The sequence below is a fragment of the Python bivittatus genome, unplaced genomic scaffold, assembly GCF_059951505.1.
Source record: "Python bivittatus isolate LINGU-HERP-01145 unplaced genomic scaffold, Pbiv_v1 ctg000980_np1212, whole genome shotgun sequence".
Classification (NCBI taxonomy): Eukaryota; Metazoa; Chordata; class Lepidosauria; order Squamata; family Pythonidae; genus Python; species Python bivittatus.
Genome location: NW_028277125.1, coordinates 8,832,678 through 8,860,006, shown reverse-complemented (window position 1 = coordinate 8,860,006; position 27,329 = coordinate 8,832,678).

The window sequence follows — 27,329 nt, the reverse complement described above, 5'->3', positions numbered from 1 at the left end:
TGGTGGCCATTGACATAACCAATAACATCACATTCCACAGCTGAATGATGCAATGTGCACATAAGCACTTTATTTTATCAATTCAAATTTTTTCTAAATCTATTTCTGATGCCCCTTTCCTAATTCATCTACCTACCTACCTTCCCACCTATCTGGCTTCATAAAACAATCCACAATATTTCTAGAGAAAACCCTCCAATAATTTGGTAATTTTGTCATTTGAAACTTCTGTGACTCTATCAGGTCACCATGTAACTTGGCCTCTCTCATCCAAGTCCCTCCTTGATGTATGTAAAAAAGAGCAGGGCTGCAATCACATGATTATGGCTGCCATTTTGACTTTTTTTGCACCCTGCCCCCTGCCCATGGACACTCTGTCAGTAATATAAAGTCTGGTTCTTCTACAGCTCATGGCAGCAATCTGGCAGAATTTGTATTTTAAGAATGTAAGACTACTTTAAAACTCTTCTTATCCAAGCATTCTGTTTCTCCCTGTGTCCAAGCTGAGGCCTCTAGGAGGTTTGCAAGCAGGAGATTGGATATTCCCCAGCCCTACCATTGTTCCCCTGTGTATTTGGGGGCCTGCTTCTCCAGTCCTAAACTGATAGCCCTTCATAGGCTTGTCCTCTAAGACTTGATCCAATCCTCCTTAAAATCATCCAAGTTATTGGCCACCTCCAGACCTTGCAAAGCTGCCTATGATCACCAGACAGGAAACATCTACAAATTGCAGCATTTAGCCCTGCATTAAGGAAAAGGTAAGTTTCCCTTTGGGTCACACTGAATTCCTAATTGTTTCATGGAGATGTCCACATAGTGTTCTTGGCAACACCAGAGCTACTGCAGTTTTCCCATTGTCCTTGCTTTTCACTTCCCAGTCTAGCTTACCATTGTTAGATTTCCTGATGACATCTCATTCTAGTATTAGCAAGATTTGACCCTACTTCACTTTTTGAGATCAGCCAAGATCACCTGGACACCGCCACCTATGGGTAAGGTCTCTAAGGAGCATCTGAAACCAAAGGGTGCCAACACCAGATCTGAATGCCCTTTGCCACCTTCAGGTCTAGATACCACACGCCAAGAAACATTGCAAAACTCCCCATCCAGATCCCAAAAGGAAAAACATGTAAAATCCAGGCCCTGCATTTATTTATTTATTTAGTTATTTCCCACTGAATCCCAAAGTCCTTCCTTATCCATGAAGAAGAGCCCTCCTCTGGTCTAATCCAGTATGGTCCACTGGTCTGGCATCAACACTGCAGAAAGGTTTTTTCATGTCTTTGTTGGCTGATCTTTATGATGAAAGATAACAGGGTCCTTCAGGCTTGGGGTCTTCTGCTTCCAAAGAAAGGGCTTGCCCACTTACTTATGCTCACTCCCTATGGCAGTGTTTCTCAACCTTGGCAGCTTGAAGATGTGTGGACTTCAATTCCCAGAATTCCCCAGCCAGCAAGGGAATTCTGGGAGTTGAAGTCCACACATCTTCAAGTTGCCAAGGTTGAGAAACACTGCACTATGGGCATAAACATGCAAAGGACCAGAATTGCTGACCTGTGACTCCATCCCACCCAACTATAAGTCTCTTGCACCCTGCTTTGCATATGACTCTCTGTTGCACCCCAGCAAAAGTATTATTTAAGGGTTTGTTTATTTATTTGAATTCCTTACCTGCCCAACTCCAACAGACAACGTTCATGTACAGTATAAGGAGAGAGGGCTGGAACCACATCAGTGCAAGGAAGACTGTCCCTATTGCTGATGTCTTGGCTAAGGACCCCTCCCTTCTTTGAAAATTCAGTTCTGCCCCCTGGGCTCATCACGTTCTGTTTCCAGGAGATGTATCAGGGGCAGAGAAAAGGGAAAAAAAAGTCTTTATGTGTTGTTTTCATTTAGGAAGGGCATCTCTTCTTTCTCTTCCCTCTCTTTTTTTTTTCCAAAGAGCTAAGATATACTGTTTTGCCTTCAGTCATTCTGGAAGACTTCACATATTAAGAGGACCCTTTCCCAACCTATTTTTCTCTTCCAGTCCATCCCAGCTTTTACTGATTTTTCCTTTAAGGTTTTAATTCACTTTTCTCTACTTCTTGCTACAGATGAGAGGGAAACGAAATCTGCAGATCCCATCGAGATATAACATCTCTACCAAGCATGAGTCATTCACACATATCTCATAAAAGAGTCCACTCTTCTTCCAGATATTTACCTTTTTTTCTTTTCTTCAGGGTTCTTTTACTTTTATCTGTCTTTATTTTTCTAAAAGGCAAAAGACCTTATCTCTGTGTCTTTCTTCATATTTGGTGCTCAAATGTTTCCTCACTTCTGATTTTTCATGCTATGCTCATCTCAAATATAGCAATTATTGCTATCTAAAATCTAGTTGAAATTATGTATTTATATGTATATTTCAGATTGAAGTTGGAAGTGAATCAGTCTTTTTTAAAAGGTAATGCTTGTTATGGTTTGGAGTTGTTTCATGGTAAATAATCATACAGTGTTTATTGCGGTTACTGGAGCACTTCTCATATTTAATGCTTCTAGAATGACTCCTTAAGCATAGCGGCCTCATTCAGACATAATGTTAAACCAGGACTTTTAATCACAGTTGACAAGCAAACCAACTAAGGGGAGACATGATAGCAATCTTTCAATACTTTCAATACTTGAAGGACTGTCACAGGGAAGAGGATGTGGATTTATTCTCCATAGTGCCCAAGGGTAGGGCAAGATCCAGTGCATGCAAGCTTTACAGAGAGATCCAAACTCAAAATTAGAAGGAATGTCCTTGTCATGAGAGCTATTAAGCAGCAGGAAAGCCTGTCTCCTGCAGTTGTTAGTGCTTCATCACTGGACGTTTTCAAAGGTTGGGCAGTCATTTGTCTGGGATGGTCTGAGGATTCCTGCCATGGACAGGGATTGGACTAGAATACCTTCAAGGCCCCTTCCAACCTTAAGATTCTATGATTCTAGACTTACAAAGATCAGAATCATACAGGCAATCGTTTTTCCTCTGGGGAAGCAAAAGGTGGACTTTGAAGAAGCAAGATAGAAAAACGATTGAAGCTTTTCAACTTTGGTGGGAAGTAGACTTATCAGAATACCGTGGACAGATAAGAAAACAAGCAAAAGGATCATCAAACAAATCAATCCAGAGTTCTCACTCAAGGCACAAATGACCAGGCTAAAATTATCATACTTTGGACATATTATGTGAAGACCTAACTCTCTTGAGAAGTTCGTAATGCTGGGAAATGTGGAAGGAAAGAGAAAAAGATGACAACTAGCATCAAGGTGGATGGACTAACTGTAGTACCTATGGGTACAGCACTGGAAAATCTGAAAGGCCAGGTTGGGGACAGATCATCCGGAGAAGCAATCTTTGTGATCACCATGACTTGACACCAACTCGATGGCATATAATCAGTCAATCAATCAAATACAGCTTCAAGTTATCCATTTCACTGAACTTTTTAAAAGTTAACAAAGATCTACCAAAAATCTAAATTTCGTAAGTTTCTTAATAAGCATCATCTTTTTTTTCTTAAATGTCCTTGACACAATATATTTTAAATGTAAGGGTCTCCCTGTACTGAACACAGAAACTCTTCCTAACATGATTAAGTGATATGGGTAAATACAAAGCCCTACTAAATAACAGGACCACAGAGCATCATGTTCACTTATTTGGCTATGCTGTCTGAGAGCTACGGAGTTTTGGGCCCAACCATTTGAGGGAGAAGTTGGGGAAGTCTGCACGAAATGGCACCATTCTGAGGTGGCAGTCTTTTTGAGCACCATCTTTCCTGACAACTATTGTTTGAAGTTAATTCTTGTGATCCTGAAAGAAACTTCGAATTCCATCTTCTTACAAAAATGGACACTTCTGTTTACTGTCTGAATTCATAGTTCAGTTAAGAATCCGTGAATCTTAGTTCAGATAGTAAGCTATCACTGTAAAATGCAGATGGTAAGTTATCACTGTAAAAATCTCCATGTCAGCAGAAAAGGTTCTGTACAATAACTTCTTTCACGCAATAAGCTTAGCTAGGTCAGGTAAATATCTAGTAGATGTGTCTGGACAAGTTTAATATTAACTTTGGATAGTTGGGGGGGGGGGTATTAGCATCTTGTGCAAACCCACCCCATTTAGTTAATTTATGGTTCAGCACATTGTCGAAACGTCAAATGGGTTAATTTCAGAACCCAGTTAAGCAAGTTGTGTGAACCCAGGTGGTACCTAATTCCTTGCCTCAATTGGCATAGAACTTGTTCACACTTCTCACTTACCTTGAAATAGGCAGGCCAGTTGGGTAACAAAGGTTCAGCTGGCAGGCTGTTGAGTAAGAAGGATTTCATTTATATATATCTTCCTTCTTGCTCTGCTAGAACTCGGTATCAATTATTATTATCTAAGCTGGTTGGAGTGCAATTGTAAGGCATTCATTAAAGAGCAGTTCCTGCCTGGGATTTATTCCCACTCATCTGAGATGACCTAACCTACCATTTGTTGAATCCTTGCTTCGGTGTGCTAATTAGGAGTGAACCTCCTTTTCTCCTCCAGTGAAGCTTTTATCCTCCAGTTCTCACCGAGGCAAAAGATCCCTGTGGAGTTTTTCTATGGGAGTTTTGCCTGAATATCCTCCATGTTGGGCCCTACATCAAGTGACAGTAGTCCAAATGCTAGTCTTATTAGCATACACATTATTGTTGAGGACACAATGGTGGTGTGTAAGCTAATGAGCAGATGATCTGGACATTCTGCTAAGATAAGCCATTGACCCTGATCCAGTCAGAAATGGACCATTTATGTTTACACAAGCAGAAGCCTAATAAAATACTGGATTTATCATCCTAGCTGAATTACAGCCATTTTCCCAATTCTGAAAGTAGCAAAGGAATTTGGTGAGATGGAAGAAATGGGAAAGTTGAACCGAAGGGGGAAAGTTGCACAGAATGCCTATTAACTACAACTGAAGCTCAGCAAGTTCATGGGTTATGGCTTTGGATAGTAGTTAATAATCAGAAGTGACAATATTAGATTTGTTCAGCCTTCCCTAACTCAATGGCTCTGTTCAAATTAAATTCTCCATAACAGTATTCATAGAATCATAGTGATGGAGCACCCACAACTCCAGGAGGCAAGCTGTTCCTCTGCTTAATAGTTCTCCCTGTCAGGAAATTACTCCTTATTTCCAAGCTGGATCTCCCTCTGATGAGCTTCCACCCATTGCTTCTTGTACTACCCTCAGATGCTATGGAGAATTAATCAGCATCCTCTTCCCTGTGGCAGCCCCTCAAGTATTGAAAGACTACTATCATGTCTCCCCTCTGTCTTCTCTTCGTTAAGCTAAACATACCTAGTTCCTTTAGCTGTTCTTCATAGGATATAGCCTCCAGACCATTTATCATCTCTGCTGCTCTTCTCTGCATTTCTTTCTAGGGTCTCAGCATCTCTTTCACATTGTGGAGCATCTCTTTTGAATTGTGGAATTTTGTATTGCTCCAGTCATCCTTCATTCTGCTTTGGTCAGATCTCATCTTAAGAATTGTGTAAAGTTCTGGGCTTTAAGAAGGATGGAGCTGAACAGGTCCAGCAAATGACAATAAGAATGATCAGGGGACTAGAAACAAAGACCTACTGTATGAAGACAGATTGAAGAAACAGGGCATGTTTAGCCTTGAGAGAAGATAACTAAGTGGGGCTATCATAGCTGAAAGGATGTCATCTGTTCCTCTTATTCCACAGTGTAGGACATGGAATAATGGACTGAGAAAGGCAAATTCTGACTGAAAAATCAGGAAAAATATTCTAACAGTAAAAGCATTTGACAGAGAAATCAATGACCAAAGGAGGTGATATGCTCTTCTTCTCTGGATGAATTTGCACAGAAGCTGGACAACCATCTGTCTGAGGTGCTTTAATTCAGTGTTTCTCAACCTTGGCAGCTTGAAGATGTGTGGACTTTAACTCCTACAATTCCCCAGCCAGCAAGACTGGCTGGAGAATTCTGAGAGTTGAAGTCCACACATCTTCAAGTTGCCAAGGTTGAGAAACACTGCTTTAATTAAAATTTCTGCACTGAGCAGCAGGTTGGACTCAATAACCTAAATGGCCCCATCTTACTCTAGGATTCAGATATTCTATCCTATGTATTTTAATGTTTGAAGTTGGCCTTCTGCTCTATTATTTCTCAAGTGATTTTGAATCCTTCTCTTAAAGACCTCTCTTTCCTTTCACTCTTGTTATGAAATCTGTATAGCCAGAAAGAGACTGCAAAGGACATCCAGCATAATGTTTTGACCATACTATCACTTGTTGACCTCTTAATACCATCCTTATAGGTCAGCCTGCAAAACCTTCAAAGGTCCATTGAAACTAATTCATTTCTACTTTGAAGATAAGATTGGTCACATCCATTCTGACTCAGTATTATGATTTGACAGAATCAAACATGGATGTGGTGGGTTATGTTGCTATGGATACTTTTCAATGTATGCCATCTGAAGATGCTAAGAAATTACTTCGTGAGTTGGGATCTACGATCTCCTCTCTGGACCTTTCAAAAAGATAGAGAAAGCATGCAGAGCATGACCTCTGGAACTCTTTCCAATCTCTTTATCAGCAGTGGCCATAACAGTCCTGTGTATTTCACTCTGTAATGAACTAACATGTTGCATCTGTTGGTGTGGATGTGTGGTTTGGAAAGCACAGGCTGATCTGCATATGCTCCACTATGTTGTGACACCAGGTGGGAGAAGGGAGGCAGCTTAGAAAGGAACAGGTGCCAATTCTGTGCAGATGCCCAATTGCCTCTCCTATAAGGAGAGGTGGGTGGGGTGTTCTCTCTCTCTCTCTCTCTCTCTCTCTCTGCACCCCCCAGCCATTTCATTTTCAAACTCAATCTTTCTTTTGCTGCTTCTCCCACCACACCAGATTTGGTCCAATTCTCCTCTATTTTGGACTGCTGATGTGAAGGAATGGTTGGATGAAGGCCGTGCTCGAGGAGATAAGCATTCTCTTAGCCCTCAACAGGAGCGTGGGAAGTTTAAGAAGATGAGACTGGCACCACCCTAAGGAATTCACGGTGTTGTGGCTTGCTGGCTGGGAAGTTAGATTCAGTCTGGAGAGATTGTGTCTTGAGGTGGAAGCTAATAAACGCAACAGAACTGTATCTTCACTGTCTTGGGGAGTTCTTTGGGCTGAACCTGACAGCTATCCTGCTAATGGAGTTCTAATCTCATGTACATAATTTATTGCCAACATCCCATTCAGTTGTAAAGATTAAAAAGAGGTAAAGTAGGGAAGTGGAGCAATACTGGATCAGGTTCACAGGCCCAATTCAGAATTCTGGAAGAGACTATCCTGGTTTGGATCATTCTGTTGATAATCCATTGCCCACATCCAGAAACAGATTGGCACTGAAATTTCATGGAGACTGCATGAAAAAAATGAACATCTATTCTGAATTACTCAACTCAGTTTTGCAATCAGGTATCAGCCAGTTCTGCTGCACATCATTTATACCAAGTTTTAGTTTTGATATATTGAAAATTAAATGGCTAAATAAGTGGGTAAGCCTTTCTTCAAATGGCTCCCACCAGTGTATTAGACTACAGCTAATGGTCTCCATGTTCTTGCCAGTTTCATCATTCAACAAGAGTCCCAACATTTCAAGAACCATGCACTCCAGATATTTGTTTGTCTGTTTATCTGTTTATCAAATTTATATGGCTGCCCATCTCACAAAAAGTGACTCTAGACAGTGTACAAAGATATAAAACAATAAACATGTCAAAAAACAGTCATTATTAAAACGTTTTTAAAGCATCAAGCACACAAGAGATTAGATTAGCAAGGGAGCCACCTCAAGATGGGGTGTTCCAATCATTTAGTAGGGGTGTTCCCAGTGAAGAGTGATTTATCCTAGGATGTGCATTTCATCAACTATCAGCGTTAATGTTTAAAGATTCCACAAGGTGTAGACATTTGTTGTTTCTGTTCCAGTAATGTATATATTAAAGATCGCAATATTTTCTACAAAGTGGAAAAAATCTCAGCCTTTGCATACTAAGGGAGTTAGAAACATTTGACAGAAAGCTTATTTTCTCTCCAGATGTGAGAGCTGGGAAGCAGAGAACAGTTTTATTACCAAACCTTCCAATGCAGGTTTAAAAATTAATGTGACTGAAGTTCTAAAGGTATATGGCAGGTTTAGACCCTTTTTGAAAAAAAGGGCAGAGTAGTTTGTAAATAATTTCTTGTGTCTGTTTGTCTTTTGAAAGCCTGTGAGAATCATTTGAGGTATGTTTTATTTTCATATTACTCTTTCATTCATTCATTGATTGGTTGATTGATTAGGTGCCACAAAGTCAGTGCTGGCTCTTAGCAATAACATAGATAGATCTTCTCCAGGATGATTTCTCCCCAACCTGGCCTTTCAGAATTTTCAGCAGTGCACCCATCACCATTCTACCTTTCCCAGCATTATGGATTTCCCAAGGGAGATAGGTCTTCACCTAATTATCCAAAACCTGGTAATTTGAGCCTGGCCATTTGTACCTCAAGTGAGAACTCTAGGTTGATTTGTTCAATGTTTGTTTTCTTCTCTATCCATGGTATTCTCAGGAGTCTTCTCCAACATCCAAGTTCAAAGTATGTTTAGAAATGTGTTACTTGAGAGTAAATCTGCTTTCTGAAGACCATGCAATATATCAGTTAAGACACTGGATTTGTGCTGGGGGAAAACAGAACCCTCTCTTGCAAGGAAAGAAACAGTTTGAAAAATTGCAGAGCAAAATTTGGCATAGCATGATCCCTATTAATACAGGTTCCTTCAGCCCCACATTCTGAATCAACTGCAGACTTTTCTTGGCTTCTCTTCCATCCTCCAATCTCATCCTTCGGGGAGAAAAGGCATCTGGAAAATCCCAGCTTTGCATTCTTGCTAATATTGCTACACCGTACCTTTTCAATGGAAATATGAAAGAATACCCCTTCAATCCTGCTATGCTACCACATTGGGGGGCGGGGGGGGGGAGCAAGGATGTTCCTGAGAGGAATGAGCAAAGAACACTGTGAATGTAAGCTAAGAATATATACTCCCAGTAGGGTCACCGTGTAGTGGAGAAAATCCAACAAATAAAATGGAGACTACATCTTCCCCACCACCCCCGCCCCATCTTTTGATACGACCAGGGTCAAACCCGGTTCCTTTCTTTGGTTAATCTCATCAGACACAAATTGACCCTCCCTGCCCCAGACAAAACCCCTGCAATCCCTTCTAAACCAAAGAGTAGAAGCCTCCTCACCAGCTCACAGTACAACCCTAACAAGGAAACCTATGGAAACCATCTCCTTCCATCTTCTTATCAGCTGATTACCTCAACATTCCATCTCCTTAACAGTGAACTTCTCCAGCTTTGCTGCCCTCCTGAAAGGTCCATTTTGCCTTACAATAGAACTCACCCTAGGTACACAGACAAGGACCTGCCTAGCTTCCCCAAACTGGCCTGCAAATCAGATCCCTAGGATTTCTCACTTTGTAGCCCTCAACTTCTATAAAAAATCTTTGCTTTCCCATTGTTTAGGGTCCCTCTTTTTTGTAAAGCAGGCACCCAACGTTTGTTGCAATTAACATGGTTCTTCTCAGTGTTGTGCTCCTTCTTCAGACTGAATCCATGACAACCTAAGACATGAAGGTCATCCAGCAACAGCAAGCAGGCACCTATATCGAAGGTAATGACAAACCATTCCTGTATTTTACCAAGAAAACCACATGGATGATTGACAATATATTGCCAAATGATGTGCCTCTCAGGTCAGAGGGCACTCAACATGCTACTGAGGAAGAACTGAGGATCTTTTGAAATACTAAGGGTGCTTATGACCCAGCTAGATTAAAGCCTTCTGGATGTCTGGTTACTGATGTTACTACATGAGAAAAATATACAAAGCTGCAATGACAGAGTTGAAGTGGCAACATGAAATGTAAGAAACATGAATACAGGAAAGCTCAAAACAGGAAAGATGAATTAACCCATTTTCTAGGTTGGTACAATACACCAAGCCATATACTAACCCATAGTTCACATGACATACCAAGCCACAGAAAACCTCACCAACGTCAATACTGACCCAACTTAGCCCGTTGTGCAGAAACAGCTACTCCTGCCTGTCTTGAACTGACTTGCTTAAAGCCATGAATACGTGGATTCAGTGATTGCAATGCAGACTGTAGTTCTGGCTTAACCGAAAAATTTGCATGAGAGCTTACTGGCCCTTATTTCCATCAACCTGTCCTTGAGAGCAAATTGCAGTGCATCTTTCTGACTGCCTGATCCAGAGGTGCCTGGTGCCTCCAGGAACAGCTGGACTAGTGCTTTACTTATTCCTCTGCTCCATGGGAGATTATTTTTATTTTTCTAAGCATGCAGAGATGGTGGCTTCTCTTCTTCCTCTCGTTTTCTTTCTCAACAGCAAGCGTGCTCACCCTCTGCGAGGAGGCACTTTCCTTCTCAGGTGCCAGAAAAGAAATCGCCCACAAAGAGTAAGGGGAAAGGGTCTGGCTAACAGGAGGGGATCTCTTCAGTCATCCAGTTGCAAGAAAATGATCCCCAAAGCTTTTTGTTAGAGACGCATCTAATGGCACGATTGCCTCCCAGTTGTGAGCTTGGGCTGCAAATAGCCTCAGAGGCTAGCAGAGCCCCAGGATTAAGCAAAATTGGAAAGTAGGAAGATGCTGACAGTCTTAAAAGTACATTACTTTTCTTAGACAGTCTTGAGGTCAAAATGTTGCCACCATCCATTTCCAGCAGCGGAGTTTTCACTGACAAATTGACCTTTAAAACAAGATCTGTCCTTTTTCTTCCCTGGCCTTCCTTTTTCCAGGATCAGAAAGTCTCCCCTTTCATTTCATTCACCCCCTTTCCTGTGTGGTTTCTTCTTTGAGAGGCTTGTATTGTCCCAATATCTTTCACTCCTCTTTCTGAGACAGAATCAGATGGATAGGCTTCTTCCCCTTCCTAACAGCCAGAATGATTGCTTCTTTTAAATCAGCATCTTCCTTTACAGAAGCCACTTCACCAGCTTAGGGAATTAACCCATTTTAACCCACAATATGTTGGACCATAAACTGATCAAACTGGCTGGGTTGGCCCAACATGCTACGCCACAAAATGTCAAATCAGGGTTAGCGTTAAGCAAAATTAGCCAGTTGAGTGAATGCAGCTGCCAAATCTTTAACTGCATAAACACAGCCTATACGTTCTCATAGGTTACTCTTGTACCGCTAACGGAACCCAATGCCAGGAAATGCTGACCCATCCCTGTGAATGGTCTTTGCAGGTCTTTGATTATACTGCTGCATTGATATGCAGTATTGAATTTAATTGGCGCAGTATCAAAAAAGCAATTGTAACACGACTTTTTTTTCCCCAAAGGGATGTAAATAGAACTTTTATAGAGCCCTTGTGAAGGTATTACTGGTGAAGTTTTACCCAGCTAATCAAAATGTGTAAGAGATCTTCCCAGCATGCAATTTGGCTGGCTATCAGTTTGAAAGAAAAAAATGATAAAGGTCAATCTAGACCAGTATTTCTCAACCTTGGCAGCTTGAAGACGTGTGGACTTCAACTCTCAGAATCCCCCAGCCAGCCTTGCTGGCTGGGGGATTCTGGGAGTTGAAGTCCACACGTCTTCAAGCTGCCAAGGTTGAGAAACACTGGTCTAGACCAGTATTTCTCAACCTTAGCAACTTTAAGATATGTGGACTTCAACTCCCAGAATTCCCTAGCCAGCCATGATAATCTATCCCTAACCTGGTCTTTCAGGTCTTCCAATGGTGTACTCATTCCTACTGTAACTGAGTCCATCCACCCCACTGCTGGTTGTCCTCTTCTTCTCTTTCTTTCCACCTTTCCAAGCATTAGAGCCTTCTCCAGAGAGCTGGATCTTTGTATAAAGTGCCCAAAGTATGATAATTTGAGCCTGGTCATTTGTGCCTTGAGTGAGAATTCTGGGTTGATTTCTTTGATGATCCATTTGTTTGTTTTCTTGACTGTCCATGGTATTCTCAGGAGTCTTCTCCAACACCAAAGTTCAGAAGCACCAAGGCACTTTCAGAGAACATTAGTTGATATTTTCATATTGCTGTGAAGTCACTTGAACAAAGCACATAATGCACATTAAGCTGGTCTGTATTTGACCATCTACTCATTATCTGAACTGTAGTTTCCAACCTTTCTGGGCCAGTAGGCACGTTTAGCGTTTTGAGGGCATGTTATCGGCTTTCTCACAAAATGGTGGCAGTGGCCAGTCATAAAACACCAATATATTAGCAGGCCAAAAAAAAAAATCAGCAATGGGTGCAGACCTACGACCATTTCATTTTCTGAAAATACTTCTGCAATCTATGTGGGGCTGAGAAGCATTGTTAGCAATACAGAAAAGTCATGTCTGAAGCTGGTGCTTTACTTATAGCCTGCTAAGTTGGCAGGCAACCAAAAGCTTAGTTTGAAGTTGTTTACTTGCAGGAAGAGTTGGCTTCTAGTGGTCAGTAGAGATAACCACTGTAACAGGAACATTTCGGTGAACCTGACAGAGTAGCTCAGTTTGATCTAGGAGGGAATATACCCACTCCTCATTTAGCGACCAAGTTCCATTCCAATGACCAGGTCATTAAGCAAAATGGTCAATAAGTGAACATGTGACTGAGAGAATGGCAGGCTGTGAAGATCATTGGTTGTTGCCATCTCATCCAGCATTACTTTCACTCCAGTGTGTGTTATTGTCAGGTGCAACAAATTTGGTCAAAAATGCACATATTGGTCAGAAAATAATTTGCTTATTACTGTCATATTTGCGAATGGTCGTTAACTGAGATAGTCACTAAATAAGGAGTTTGTATACAAGGTCTTTTTTGCCACATACTGAAGGCAATATGCAACCCAAACGCTAGCTGCGTAACATTTATATACCAATAAAATCTGCATTACATTTGGGTTTCCTTGAAGTCCCAGTGAGCTGTTCTCCAGGAAAGCCTTCTGCATATGCTCAGAAGCCTGCTCCAAATGCTTCCAACAGTTAACTGAAACACTCAGAAGAGGTTTATGCCCATGCCCACACGGGCAGTAGCCTCTTCCAGCTACTAAAACTGCTGAATGAGTGCTTGGAGCAAAACCAAAGGAATAAGACTGCTTTGCTTTTAGAAAGAGGTGGCTCACTGCCTTTGGAAGCGACTTCAAAGGGAAGATTTGTACTTAGCATTGTCCAAGCAGAACACGTCTTTGAAGTTTTGCACAGCCCAACTTTGTGCCTACAACAGAGATGCACCTATCTACCTCTGCTTTACACGGAGGACGCCAAGCGCAGGCTTGGCCTCGCAGCCCCTGAAGGGAAAGCTTAAAAAACAGATTGTCTTCCGTTTGCAAACTGCAAACACTGTTCCTGTTTCCATGAAAAGCAGCTTAAAAAGGAGAGCAAGAAAAAAAAAAATAGGGGAAGAACAAGAGTTGCTAATGTGAAGAGAGGACAGCGACCACTGCTTTGTTGGGAATCCTGTTGATTCACAAAAGGCAATTCAGAACTTACCAGCACCAGGTGCAGCCTTGGAATTGGGCCCAAGTATGGATTCATCTTCAGTTTTGACCTCACAGATTAAGGGGTTTATCATTACATGCTGTCCTACGCATTAGTAGCAAACATTTTCTTTGCAGGGTATTAACGAGTCTCTTCATTCATTCACGCTTTGATCGTATGCCAGTTTACAAAGCTGACGTTCAAGCCATCTATGTGTACACACACCCATGCCATGACAATAAGAAGCAAAACAAAAAAAAATTAAGATAAAGTGAGCTACAAACTTCAAACAGCTAAGGGCCACAGGCAGATGAATCACATGGTACACATATACCAGTACTATACAAGGTTGGACCCCAGGTGTGTGTTTTGTGTGTTTGGAAGGGAATGTTGCAAGTTTTCTGTATTCCTTCACATCAAAATATCCTTTTTTGTGGGAAATTATCATGTCAGAATCAGGAAATGGTGATGTTCTAGACCAGTTTCCCTCAACCTGATAATTTCCTGATGTCTAGCCTTCAACTCCCACAATTCCCTAGCCAGCCTAGTCATTGCTGAGAATTCTGGAAGTTGAAGGCCACACATCTGGAAGTTGCCCGTGTTGCCCACACTGGCCTCAACATTTCTCTAAGTTGCTGTCTTTGTACAAGTTAGAGATAGGGATACGCCAAAATTTGATCTGAATTTTAATTAAATGTCTGAATGTAGATTTGCTGGACTATGTGATGGCACAAGATGAAGTTTTCTAGGTGAGGGGACTAAATTTCTCTTTTCTTTTTTCTTCACACAGCACTGCAGAGCTATCTCAGAAGCTGTTTTCTTTTTTTTTCCCCCTCAATGCTTCCTGGAATGACCATGTTGGCCATGCTGAGTGCTGCAAAGCAGAAACAGCCAATTCAGAGAGCCACAGACTCCTCTGAGGATGTGGACACTTTTTGCTGTGAAAAGAATTTAAAGGGCATAAACCCAAGCCACCTCAGCCATTTTTAAAAGTGAGTTTGGATTCTCCACTCAGAAAGATTTCTTCATAGCCCTATTTCATTCCGGGGAGTGTTTCTCCTACTATAGATCTGGGAGTGAAAACACTAAATCAGTGTTTTTCAACCTTGGCAACTTTAAGATGGGTGGACTTCAACTCCCAGAATTCCCCAGCCAGCATACTTTAGGATGTGTGAACTTCAATTCCCAGAATTCCCCATGCTAGCTAGGGAATTCTGGGAGTCGAAGTCCACCCATCTTAAAGTTGCCAAGGTTGAAAAACACTGCACTGAATCTATTCCCAGCGTGACACTTATCAACCATCTTTTTTCTCCCTAACATAGAAGTGTTTTGTTAACTTGCAGCTTGTGATTTATATATCTCTTGCTTGCCATCCAGTGGTTGTCTGGATGTTTGCTGCCCAGATTTGGTAGCCCTACATTATACATACTGTAGATCCTCTATTTTACACCCTCACCATTCACTCTGGGATGTCTTTCTGTCCCTGCTAAACATTCTTGTTTCCATCATGGCTATCCACCACTTCATACACACATATTATATATAATTTAAAAGGAAAAGTGTACGTTGACATTTTGAGTTGAGGAGGAGAACACTAAAGGTGTTCCTAAACATCTTCCAGCAGTACGTTTTTTTATTCACTTGGCAAAGAAATCTGGTCAGCTGATATCTCTTTCCTGGAATTGGGGCCTTTATTAATGCAAACAAGGTCAACTGCAGAACAGGGGCTTCAATTAAAGGTAAACAACCAAGTGCCTCTGGACCCTGTAGGAGGAGTTTTAGAAGTTCATTTGGATCAGAGACCAGGAAACAATTCCACTGAAGTACAAATTGGTTTATTTTGGTACTGGAGGGGAAAGACAAGGCTAAAATGGGTAGGAATGCAACCCTTCTATTTAGACTGATGCAAATTAGACTATACTTTTAAGCTGTACAGTAATTATTTGATTGGGTTATGGCAGGTGCATGTTAATGAGATCAGAATAGTATGGTAATGGGGGTGAATACAATGGAATTCTTGGGTTGAACAAAGGGGTCTAAGAAAGTGTCTGTTGAATGCTGTGTTCCCTAGATGTCATCAAATGCCCTTCCCAGTTCTGCACAGCGGAATCAGCATCGCTTTGTGTCTAAGCTGTTTTTCCTAGGAAAGTGGTTTTGGGGAGGAGGCAATTTACTTGCCTATTCCAACACAATTGCTTCTCCTTCATTGCTTATGTGCCTGTGGATGCCTGAATTGGTGATTTACGTTCTCCTTGCCCCCACCCACCCCAGTATTTTGTCAGGTTAAACCAAAGTCCACAGAAACATGACCTGCTGCAGTGCGATATGCTAGTCGTACGCATCCAGAACAAGCCACCTTGGGCATCATGATGTCATTCTTTTGCATAACAGCATTTTCATGTACATGACCTCATCTATCAGCCAGATGAGTCCAAAAGGCATTCTTAAGAGTTGATAAATCATGAGGGGAAGAGGGGAGCTATACTCCATGTTTTGTTCAGAAGGGGGTTCAGCTGCTCAGAAAAAAGGGGTTAAGGTAAGCTAGTGTGGTAGGGAACATCCTGAAAGGCCAGAAGATGGGGAGCAATTCACCCTAGGATAGTGTTTTGTGACTGTATATACTCACACTGCAACTATTTTTAGAATAGACAAATTCCCCATTCCAGCAGCAATTTTTGAGAGCACCTTCAATAGCCTCTCAAAATTCCAAGTGGGCTCACCAGCCCCAAAGGGGTGGCCTACCTTTGTCTTCATTATTCCAATCAAAGCTTCCATGCGCTACTTCTGTTCTGCTCTTGGTCACCAGATTCGCACACCTATTATTAGCAGACACTATTCTCTCCTTTGATTCAGTATGATACCCCTTCCCTTTCACAGGTGCCAGAAGGAAGAGAAAACCAGCAACAACCCATCCTCACTGCAAGATAGGAAGGCTTCCCCAGGTGGACACCTGCTGCTCTTCAGCCATCCTGCTGAACACCTGTTCCAAGTCTGAGGCACCTGCTTCCAATTTCTCACTGACAATCATGAACCCAGCTTAAGTGCTATTTGAAGATCACTAATTTGGAGAAGTCTATTTTTGCCAAGCTTGAGTTCTGACTGAAGAGTATTTTCAGACAAATCCAGCAACCTCTTCCCTCTACCTTTCATTTCTGTTTAGGGGAATAGACTTGGCATGCATGACCAGTGATGAGAAGGACCAACTTTGACCAGGTCAGAGTGATCAATCCCTGTTTTCCTACAGTCTTAGAATCTTAAAACACAGACAAAAGCCTATTTTGATGCTAGGTTGGTTTTTCTATAAAAACTTTGAACCAGCTCTTCTTGGCACAGGCAGCAAGGCTTTGTGGTGTGTTATGAGAATGCCATCAACCTCAAGGCCAAGTCATACAACCTTCATGTTCACGGTAAATGTCCTTGGAGACAGTCTATGTCCTACTCTCTTAGGTATTCAGCTGAATTTATCAGGCTTCAATGGGCAACAGGGGATATATAAAATTAAAATCCATGCTCATGACTGAGTGCTAATACAACCACTTAGGTATAAGCATTTTCCAGCTCTTTGGATGGGGAAGTAGAGGGAGGCACTTCCTAGAAATATTGAACTCTATGTACTACTCCTGGACAAGGCCCTTTAAAGAGGAGGAAAAAACACAGCCTGGAATAGGAGTATAGAAAAGAGACACCATAGACATACTTTTACATGAAATATCCAGTTTGAGGTAGTGCTCAGGGATGCTAAATCATTTTAACAGACTAATTGGGGGAGAAGGTGGTGTCTGTTATTCATAAAAGTACATTAAAAATGAAAGTATGTCAACATGGTGATTTACATCATTTGCATGATGACTTTATTATGCAAATGACATCAATTGTATAATCTGTGCCAGTTTGCATCAAATGTATGATTATATCATTAAGCAAACAGTACACATGATGTCATTTGTGTCATTTGCATAGACATAATCCTACAAAGTATGCAAGGGACATTTTGTGATGATGTCATCATGCAAATGAGATAGATTATCATAGAAATTTGGCCCATTGCATGCCAAGTGCACTTCATGAAGATCTGCTAAACTGAGGTTTTGATGTATTATTAATGCTTTGATGCAGATCAGGGCTTCCAGCATCTGTGCACGTTCCATCAAGTAGCTATTTAGGCTACTCTACAGATGAGAACACATCTGACTTTAGATCACATGCCAGGCTCACAAAATAAGCCATGTTATGGCTGAATATGATGATCTGGTTCACATAACGTGCCAAGACAATGGCTCGGTGGCAGATGATGAAGTGTCCATAATGTGGGGATCTTCCTCTATTCTCAGCTTACTTTCCCCAAGTCTACCTTTGCATATTGATTTACTCTCCCAGATTTTACAATACCAGCTGTCAATGAAGGCAGGAAGAAACACCCGGGAAGATTGGCTTTGAGAAATAGATGACAAAATGCAGGGAAAACTCAGCATAGCTCACCTAGATTTTTTAAAGTCTGCTTTTTCCAGTACTATCCAATCCGTGCTGTAACATCACCAAGGGAGGCCCTGCTTATGATCTTACTGAGGGTCTCACAGTAAACAGACTGGCTTGAAAGAGGGTCTTCTTAGAGACAGCACCCCATTACAGAACTCTCTCCCAAGGGAATTACAGCTGGCCACTGCCCTGTGTTGTTTAAATTACATCTGAAGACATGTGAGCCCAGGTATGTCCATGATATAAATAGTATACCATCAGTTAAAATACAAAATGCAAACCACAGATCAAAAGAGTGAAATACAATGAAATCTTCAGTTTAAAAAGTGGAAGAGAGAGAGGAGAACAGAAGCAAAGCCACAACATTACCTAGGCAGGCTTACAGAGATGCTTTAATGGGTACCTAGCAGGAAGGGCATGCTCCAGGTCCCTTTCATCAAGAAGTGGCCTCTTGCTGGACTCAGGAGTCATGCCTTCTTTATGGCAGCGCTTGTCATATGGAACAGCATCCCTTCAGAGCAGTGTTTCTCAACTTTGGCAGCTTGAAGATGTGTGGACTTCAAGTTCCAGAATTCCCCAGCCAGCCTTGCTGGCTGGGGAATTCTGGGAGTAGAAGTCCACACATCTTCAACTTGCCAAGGTTGAGAAACACTGCTGCAGAGATTTGGATACCCATGATCCTGTTAGCCATTCGTAAGGCATTAAAGACCTGACTATTCCCCACTCCAGATGTTGTTGGTTTTTTTTTAATAAGTTGGGCTGTGTTTGTGATCTTGGACATGATGGTTGTTGTTAAATGGTTGTCTTGAACCTTAGTATACCAACTAGAGTCACCTTTGTTAGATGGGCGGCCATATGAATTGTTTAAAAACATAAATAAAATGGTGTTATTGTAAGCATTTCAAAATGTTGGGAGGTGAAGCCTTCCAGATGGACATTCTCACCACCGAGAAGGATATCCACGAGTAGGCACAAGATAATAACTCTGCAGGTCTTGGCAGAGGCATGAGAACCTCCTCAGATGATCTTAATAATCTATAACAGCCAGGACATTCTGCCAGATATTCTGGTCCCACGTTGTTCAGGGCCTTTGGTCTCAAGAACAAAATCTTGAATGTAACACCATTATCTAGTTGTCTATCCAGTGCTCTTGCTTCAGCTGAGGTTCAGCAGCGCATAATACAGAGAACCCATTAAGCAAGCTGGCGGCCACAGCTGGTCCTGATTTCCCTGATCTTCCAAATTTTTCCAACGCATTTATCTTCCCATTTCTATTCTATTGCACTTGTTAATTTTAGAATGTTCTATTTTTCATGGATTTAAATACTGGTATGCGCGTGTTAGCTGAGGGAGCTAACATCCAGCCTGACTTTCAAAGCCTATCAGGAGTAAATTAGTGCTGTGGCTGTCTATTTGCATATAAAATATAGCTCTATTGTGTATTGCACGTTGATATGGATGTGTAAAAAAAATTGACTGAGATTTGGAGAGGCAGGCTGTTTAACTTTGGGGAAAGATAGAGTTGTAATTGGTACAATGGAAATGAGTTTTGAGGAATTGTGTGTGTGCTTGTGTGTGTGTGCATACATGTGTGTGGTTGGAGGGGGACATATGCAGGAACATCTCAAAGCATTAAAAAAGATGGCTAATTGTTCCCCACCAAATTTTTAATTGTCTCCTTCTATTAGATTAGGTAGTCATTTGCAGAAATCTGTTTTTTTTTTCCTTCCAAGATTTTCTTCTTACAAGATAATTGAACCCTTGCAAGACGATTACAGCTTGACTTGGAGAGATGTACAAGTAAATGGCATTTTATAGCTGTATAAAATAATTGCCATTTTAGAGAAAGCATCTTAACACTTTCCTGGAGACGTAACAGAGACAAATCAGTCATGCGGCTTCTGTCAAGAACAGAAATGAATCTGACTATATTGGTGCATCGTATGTTAGAATTGGGATTTTATACTATAAATTAAGGGTTGTCACCCAAGGGCAGCTGTGGGCCACACACTTCGCACAAAAAGAGCTGCAGATTCAAACCTTGGCCTCTGTGCCTACAGCAGGGCATATGTGCTATTTTTCAGGCTGGGGGGATTAGGTGTGCTCTTTGACCAGCGGGCTGCGGGGGGGCAGGGAGATGCATTCCCCCAAAGTTGCCAAGGCATTGCAAAAAAGTGTGGGGCAAAGCAAAAACAAAGTGTGCTTTAACTGAATTAACGCTTAAGCACAATTATAATTTAATTTAAATTAAATATCATTATGCTCTCAGGATATAACATGTCCCCTTCATGTTAGAGACATCTGTGATGACTTCATGGGCTGTTCAATGGCCTTGCCTTGGGAGCAGTACAGATAGTTGCCAGTTTAAGAATGAGTTCTGTTCCCAAGGTCTGTCCTTGAGTCGAATTTGTATGTAAGCTGGAACAGTATTATTGTATAATACTGTATAAGTCAGTGTTTCTCAACCTTGGCAACTTTAAGATGTGTGGACTTCAACATCCCAGGATCCAGAATCCTGGATGTTGAAGTCCACACATCTTAAAGTTGCCAAGGTTGAGAAACACTGGTGTAAGTAGTATTGTGTAATGAACTCAAGCCACTGTGTATTTAACTCGAATCACTGTGTATTTAACTTGAATTTTGCTACAATTGGCTCCATTCTTAACAATGGGTCACCTTAAACTGGACGTTCTTAACCTGGGGACTACTGTATAGAAGTGTTTTGCCTTCTGGGGTATTTGTTGACTACCTAGTCTACAGCCCTGGGATTCCCTGCAGGTTCTTCATCCATGAACTAACCATGCCTGATCCTGCTTTATTTCCGAGGTTGGCCAGATGAGGTAAATAATATGCTAGTTCTTCTTTACTGTTATCACCTTTTACAATGGGGGAGAAAGAATTAAAGTTCTGAATGTTGTTATTGGCCCTCAAAAATTCTGTATGCTCTCTGATAATGGGAGACCATCATCAGGGTAGTAGGCTACCATTCTAGTGGTAGAACCTGTCATGCCCATATCTCCTGAGGAAGAGCTAGCAATGCAACAGAATTTACTTATATCATGATACAAAGAATTGATGTCAGGTTGAAAAATCTCCTTGTATTTTCTTTTTCTTCTTTGCCTTTGATTTGATGAAAGAGATCAGCTCTTCAATGGGGCTGCCCTTGAAGAGCATTTGGAAAGTGCATTTGGTCCAGAATGCAGCGGCACGGATATTTTTGGGTGTTTTTTATTACAGTCATATAACACTCTGCTCTGTCAAGCCCATTTTTATAAACCAGCGAGATACTTACATTATATAACTGTTTCCAAATTCTGAAGGGCACTAACTCTAGCACGTTGCAATGCTCTTCCTACAGCAGTTTTGGAGGGCTGATACAAAAAAGTTCCATATGAGCTGAGATTGTGCCCCTATGGATGAGGGGTTATTGAAACTACAGCTCATGTCCTGCTATACTGTACCTTCCATAAGGACTTATGGACCCATTTTATAACTCCTTCTTTGATAAAATACCCAGGAAATTCTGATCCTTTTTATGTACAGTTGTTGCTATCTGATCAGTATGTTTCAGTTTCTTTGAATGTAGCTAAATTTTGTTATACTGTCTGTAAAATTAGGCAGACTTTGATTACCCAGTGATGATCCCACCATTAATATTATCATGTTTTGCTTTACCTCATTTAAATGCATTTTTATTTGTATTTGTAGAAATTTGTATTTTATCTGTAATTCTGGTCTGTGACCGTAATAAAATATTGATTGGTTGGTTGATTGATTGATTGATTGATTGACACTCTGCTCTGCAAGCTGCGCTGGCTTCTCATAGGCTTCTGAGGGCAACTCTGGTTGTCACCTATAAACCTCATGGCATAGGACCAAGTTACTTGCAGGACCACCTGCAGTGATATGCAGCTTCCCTCATTCCCACAGTTCTGTTAAATCCTAAGAGAAGATGACATGAGGGAATTAATGCTATTGGGAGGGCTTTTGCAGAATAATTGTTCTTGGTTGATTGTTTTGTTGTATTTTCCCTTATTATTATAGTGATATTTATTGATTGGTCATACAATCAGCCAGATGTTTAGACTGGATTTGGCATTTTTACCCACCTGTCAAGTCCTTCTCAAGGACCTGAGATAGGCAGATGTTGTTGTTTGATGGTGTTAAAGGTATCGTTGCAGGATATAACCTGTTGCAAGTAAAGCTGCCATTTGCAGCTGACTGATGGTGATTTTGTCAATGCCGATGGTCTTCAAGTGATGCTCCAGATGTTTTGGGATTGCAGCCAAGGCGCCTCTTACTATTGGTACTATCTTTGCTTTCTTTTGCCACAGTTATTTTATTTCTATTTGCAGGTCTTTATATTTTGTGATTTTCTCCAGTTCTTTCTCTTTATTGATATTAATTATTTATTTATTTATTTATTTATTTATTTATTTATTTAATCAATTTATATAGCTGCCCATCTCACCACAGGCAACTCTGGGTGGCATACAAGAAAGCTAAAAATGTTGTTGTTGTTGTTGCTATTGAAATTTTTGATCTGCTGTTTCTTTTTTCTATATTATATAGTTGGGTTTTATTCTTTAGATAGTGTATACTGTGTTGTAAGCCACTGTGAGAGTCAAAGGATCAATGCAGAGGAGGATAACATTGGTTAAGCTGATTTGTGATTGATGACTCTATTTTTACCCTGGCTGCTGTTTCCATGTATGATTTTTTTCTGGGTTTTTTTTTTTTTAATATTGTTATCCACCCAGAGACATGAATTTAAGATGGATGGTAGTATAAGTTGAAAAGAAAAAAAAAGGAAGAGAGGGAAGGGAAGGGAAGGGAAGGGAAGGGAAGGGAAGGGAAGGGAAGGGAAGGGAAGGGAAGGGAAGGGAAGGGAAGGGAGGAGGGAGGGAGGGAGGGAGGGATTGCTTTCATAGCACTGGAGAAGGCTCCATTCTTGCAGCAAAATATCTGTCTGAAAAATGGATCTAAGATTTCATCTTATAAAAGGCTTGGCTTCCTGCAACGCTGAGTGTTGGCCATATAGAACATAATTTTGTCAAAAAACAGACATGAACAGATACGGAAACCAAACCATGTGTTCAGCATATGTTTGGAAGCCTAATAGCAGATCTCCAAGCTGTGCCTTCTGGAGAGTATGTGCGCTTTGGTGTGTATTTTGAAAAACTATACAAACATTCTGAAATGGTTTACAGATTCATAAAATTCCTTGATACACAGATGGGTACTTAGCTTTGTTGCCATGGTGGGATTGTGATATCTTTTCTGACATACCATTTTAAAAAAAGGCATCAATGCACTGTTCTGGTCTATGGCTTTTGCTGTTCATAGGGCTCTCATCAGACCTGCGGGTGGGCAGAAAGAACTATGATTGGCTAATTAAATTAAAATTAAATTTTAAAAAGTACTAATACTGGAAATTAAAAGGGAAATCAGTCTATTTAAAAGAAAGCTGAAAAAAAGTGCCAGCACTCCATTTTAGAAGCAAACATTGCATTTTTCTCCCTAATACTGTGCTAAAATTCACCTGGCAATTTCATAAGTGAAGGAAAAAAAATTTTTTTTTAACCTGATTCTCAGAATGCTTCAGAATTTCTTTTGAATTTCTCTTGGAGGCATTCGTAATGACAGTGTAAAGCTGGCGGACGATGTTCCTGCCGGTTCAGCTGCTTGCATTGAAGCATCTTTCTGTCACGCTGAAACCTCTCCAACTATTCATACTTCCCACTTGGAAAAAGCCCCAAGAGACTTCTTCAGGAATTCTCCTGAGATTTAAATGAAGTCTTAGAAGCCAGGAAGGCTGCACACAACCCAGAGAGAAATTCTTGTACAAAAGAAAACAGGATAGCCACATAGAGACCCTCGTTACTTAGTGCAAAAGCATGTTCTATCCGTGAGAATTGCTCCAAAATCTCCTTTTTTCCCCATTCCAAGCAACTTCTCTCTTATCAAGTAGAACTAGAAGGGACTGAACAAGAGGTGAAAGCACCTCGAAAGAGTGCTTGGATAGACCCTTGATTTTTCATTTTATCAGTTCATCTTTCCTCCTGTACCACCTTTCGCATTCTGCATTCAAATTTATATGACTCACTTTTAATTAAAAACTGAGTGAGAACCTCATCTATGCACCTCTGTCCAGAAAAAGATTACAGGATGGGGAGGAGGAAGAAATGTCAGAGAGTGAGTACTGACACACAGACATTGCTTAAAACTATCTAAGCTGAATAGAATAAGGTGCACCTTCAAACATAAAGTCAATGTGATTTGGTATAGGATTAGGTAAAAACAAATTTAAATTCCCATCTAACCGCACTGAAAAAATTCCAGTTGCTTAATTTGATATTAGCTCCAGGAATTTGAGTTTTTTCAGCAAGCATACCAGAAATACACTTGTCTCTTCCATCCTAGAATAATTATAAGGTGGGTATAGAAATGCATGCAAACAGTCTTGTACAGCCCATCGTATTGCTCCCCAAAATCTGTGATTCCCAGAAGTGACCAAGAGAGAGACCAAGAGAACATTTAATATCCCTTCTGAGTCAAATATACTGAAAGCAAACCAGAGCATTTGATATGGATGGATGTCCACAACTATATAAAAAATGACAAGTGGCACTGCAACACCAAAATGTTGAGCACCTATGCTCCCTTCCATGCTTCCTATCCTCAGGTCCAATGCACATGCTCTGTCCTATTCAGGCACTTCCAAATGAGGTCAAAAAGGTCAACCTTGCAATCCAAACTCAGCATGTGGCACCCAGGTGAAGAAAGGGCCAGTCCTCCATCTTGTGGTTGAAGCCACCATCTTGACTTTTTTCAATCCCCTCCTCACAGATAGCCCTGGTGCTGTTGGGCTATTTTGAGAGGCTTATTTCCCTCTTAGTCTTTTTTCCTAGACATCTTTATGTGTGAATATACCAAACATTCCTAAACTTGGCTATGCGGGGTAAGGATTGAGGAAGTTGAAAACCCACACATCTAGAAGATGCCCAGCTGGGGTAGGTTCTTATGTAGGATATTTTCCAGCTAAAACAGTCTCACTATTTCATACAGTTAACAGGTGTTTCAGTGGCAACCACAAGAGCAACATTAAATAACTTTGGACTCTGCACCTACTAAGCACGGGGCTTTGAATCCCTGTTCTGCATGCTAGGGCACTATGTTTGGAGAAAATAACCCTTAAACTATAAACCAGATGAACATTCTTTTTTAAAAAAAATTTATTGAGAATTTTAAATCCAATATTAAAAAACAAATACAAACTTAGAGAAAGAGAATGGAAAAAAAGAATAAAACATGCAAGAAAAGAGAAAAAGCAAGCAAGCCAGCCAGCAAGCAAGAAGAGAATATAATTAAGAAAAAGAAAAGAAATGTATAAAGCAATGACTTCCAACCTTCATCACAACAAGTATAAACAAATTTAATAACTTTTCACTCCTTATAAGGTTAAACAGATCTCTCTTCTTTCCATATCCCATCCCTTATCTCTAAGCAAATCCATAAAACATCAACTTTTCAATCCTGTTGTCAGCAAAAAGTCCCTGAAGGGTTGCCAAAACATTGCAAATAAATAAATAAATAAATAAATAAATAAATAAATAAATAAATAAATGCCTTGATTAAATAAACCAACTTTATATTCCTTCCTTTTACTTCTAACAGTCTTAATCTTTAATTCAATCAAATAATGTCACAGGATTTGATTTCTCTTCAATTCTTCTTTATCCCATTGCACAGATTTCTTTAATGTTTTAACAAGCCTGTTTTGTAGACCCAATAAGAATATATTTTCCAGGCCATTGTCTTGGTTTATCATTTTGTATTTCCCTTTTAATTTTTAAATCTTCAGCCAGTTTCTTTTGTATATTCAGTAAAGCATTCTTTTCCAAATCATTATTTTGGCCTGTCATTTGTAGTTCCAAATTCTGTACTTTCCTTATCAGATAAAATTTGTTCCACATTTGTCATTCCTTCATTAACATATTTTAGACATAGTCTATCCATAGAAGCAAACATAATTACTGACAGCGTCGATACTGTAGTTACTTCTGGCTCTGTTCTGGCTCCTTTAATATTTCTGATGTTATAAGATTTTATATCATTCTGTAAGTCTTAGTATAAGACTTTGTATTTTTTTTCTTCTGTTTAAAATCTTTAGTCCCCTCTAGTGTCCAGTTTCTAAATCATCACTTATCTTTTGTTATGACTTGCAATTGTCAGGATAACCAAAATAAATATTCCAAATTTATCTGGAATCCATTCATAATTTTCTTATATCAAAATCTTATTTAGCTTTTTCCTGTTTATTTCAAATTCTTTAAGTTCTTAAGCTTGTTATTAATTTTTCTTTTGTTCAGAGTTGAAGATAAACTCACCTGATGAAGACTTTTCAAACCCATCATTCAAAGGTCTCTAATAGCTTTAGAATAATTAATAGGCAATTTCCAAAAGTGATTAGAAAGTGAAGTTTGCAAACTTAGTGTCCTTTCAAAGGCTCTACCGTGGTTGCAAGCAAGATGGCTAATCCCTTCATCTCCTGGCACACCAACTCAAGAAAAACTGCTGTCCTGCAATCTCTCCATGAGAAGCAGCCATCTGGAGCACATGTGGGTGATCTCCTATCCTCTCCTTATCCAGAGAGGTTCCAAGGAACCAGATTTCTTGGCCTTTGCTGCGATCATCATCACTGCTTTTGCAGATCTGTCTTCAGCCATACCTCCTCTGGAAATCAAACCAGAGAAACATTCTATGGTGGGTCAATTGATGTTTGAAATTAAATTATTACTACCTTTCTCATGTTCAACACTGTTGATAGGCCCATTCTAATTCAGTGAGCTTCTGTGGACTTATGTGCTTGTGATAGTGGTCGTCATAACCGTAATGCCATTTTAATTTCCCACAGTGCACTTGAGTGAGACTGACCTTAGGTCATGTGAGAAGTAAACTGGTGGCTTCCCAATTCAACTGCCAAGGCAATCCAGTAGGTTATAGAGGTTAAGATGTTGGACTCACACTTGAAGGCCATGTGTGGCCACCTCAGCTATAAAGCTCACTGATTGACTAGGGCCCATCACTGCTACTCAACCCATCCTACCCAACCCAACCGGGCTCCAGTTGTGGAGAAAAGTAGTGAAAGGTATACCATGTATTGAGCTCTTGAGAAAGGGTATAAATCTAATAAATAAAAAGATAAAAAGAGATTTAGAGTACTCATTTGTGTACTCAGGGTGTTGCCATTTGCCACATGTTGACTGCAGGCCTG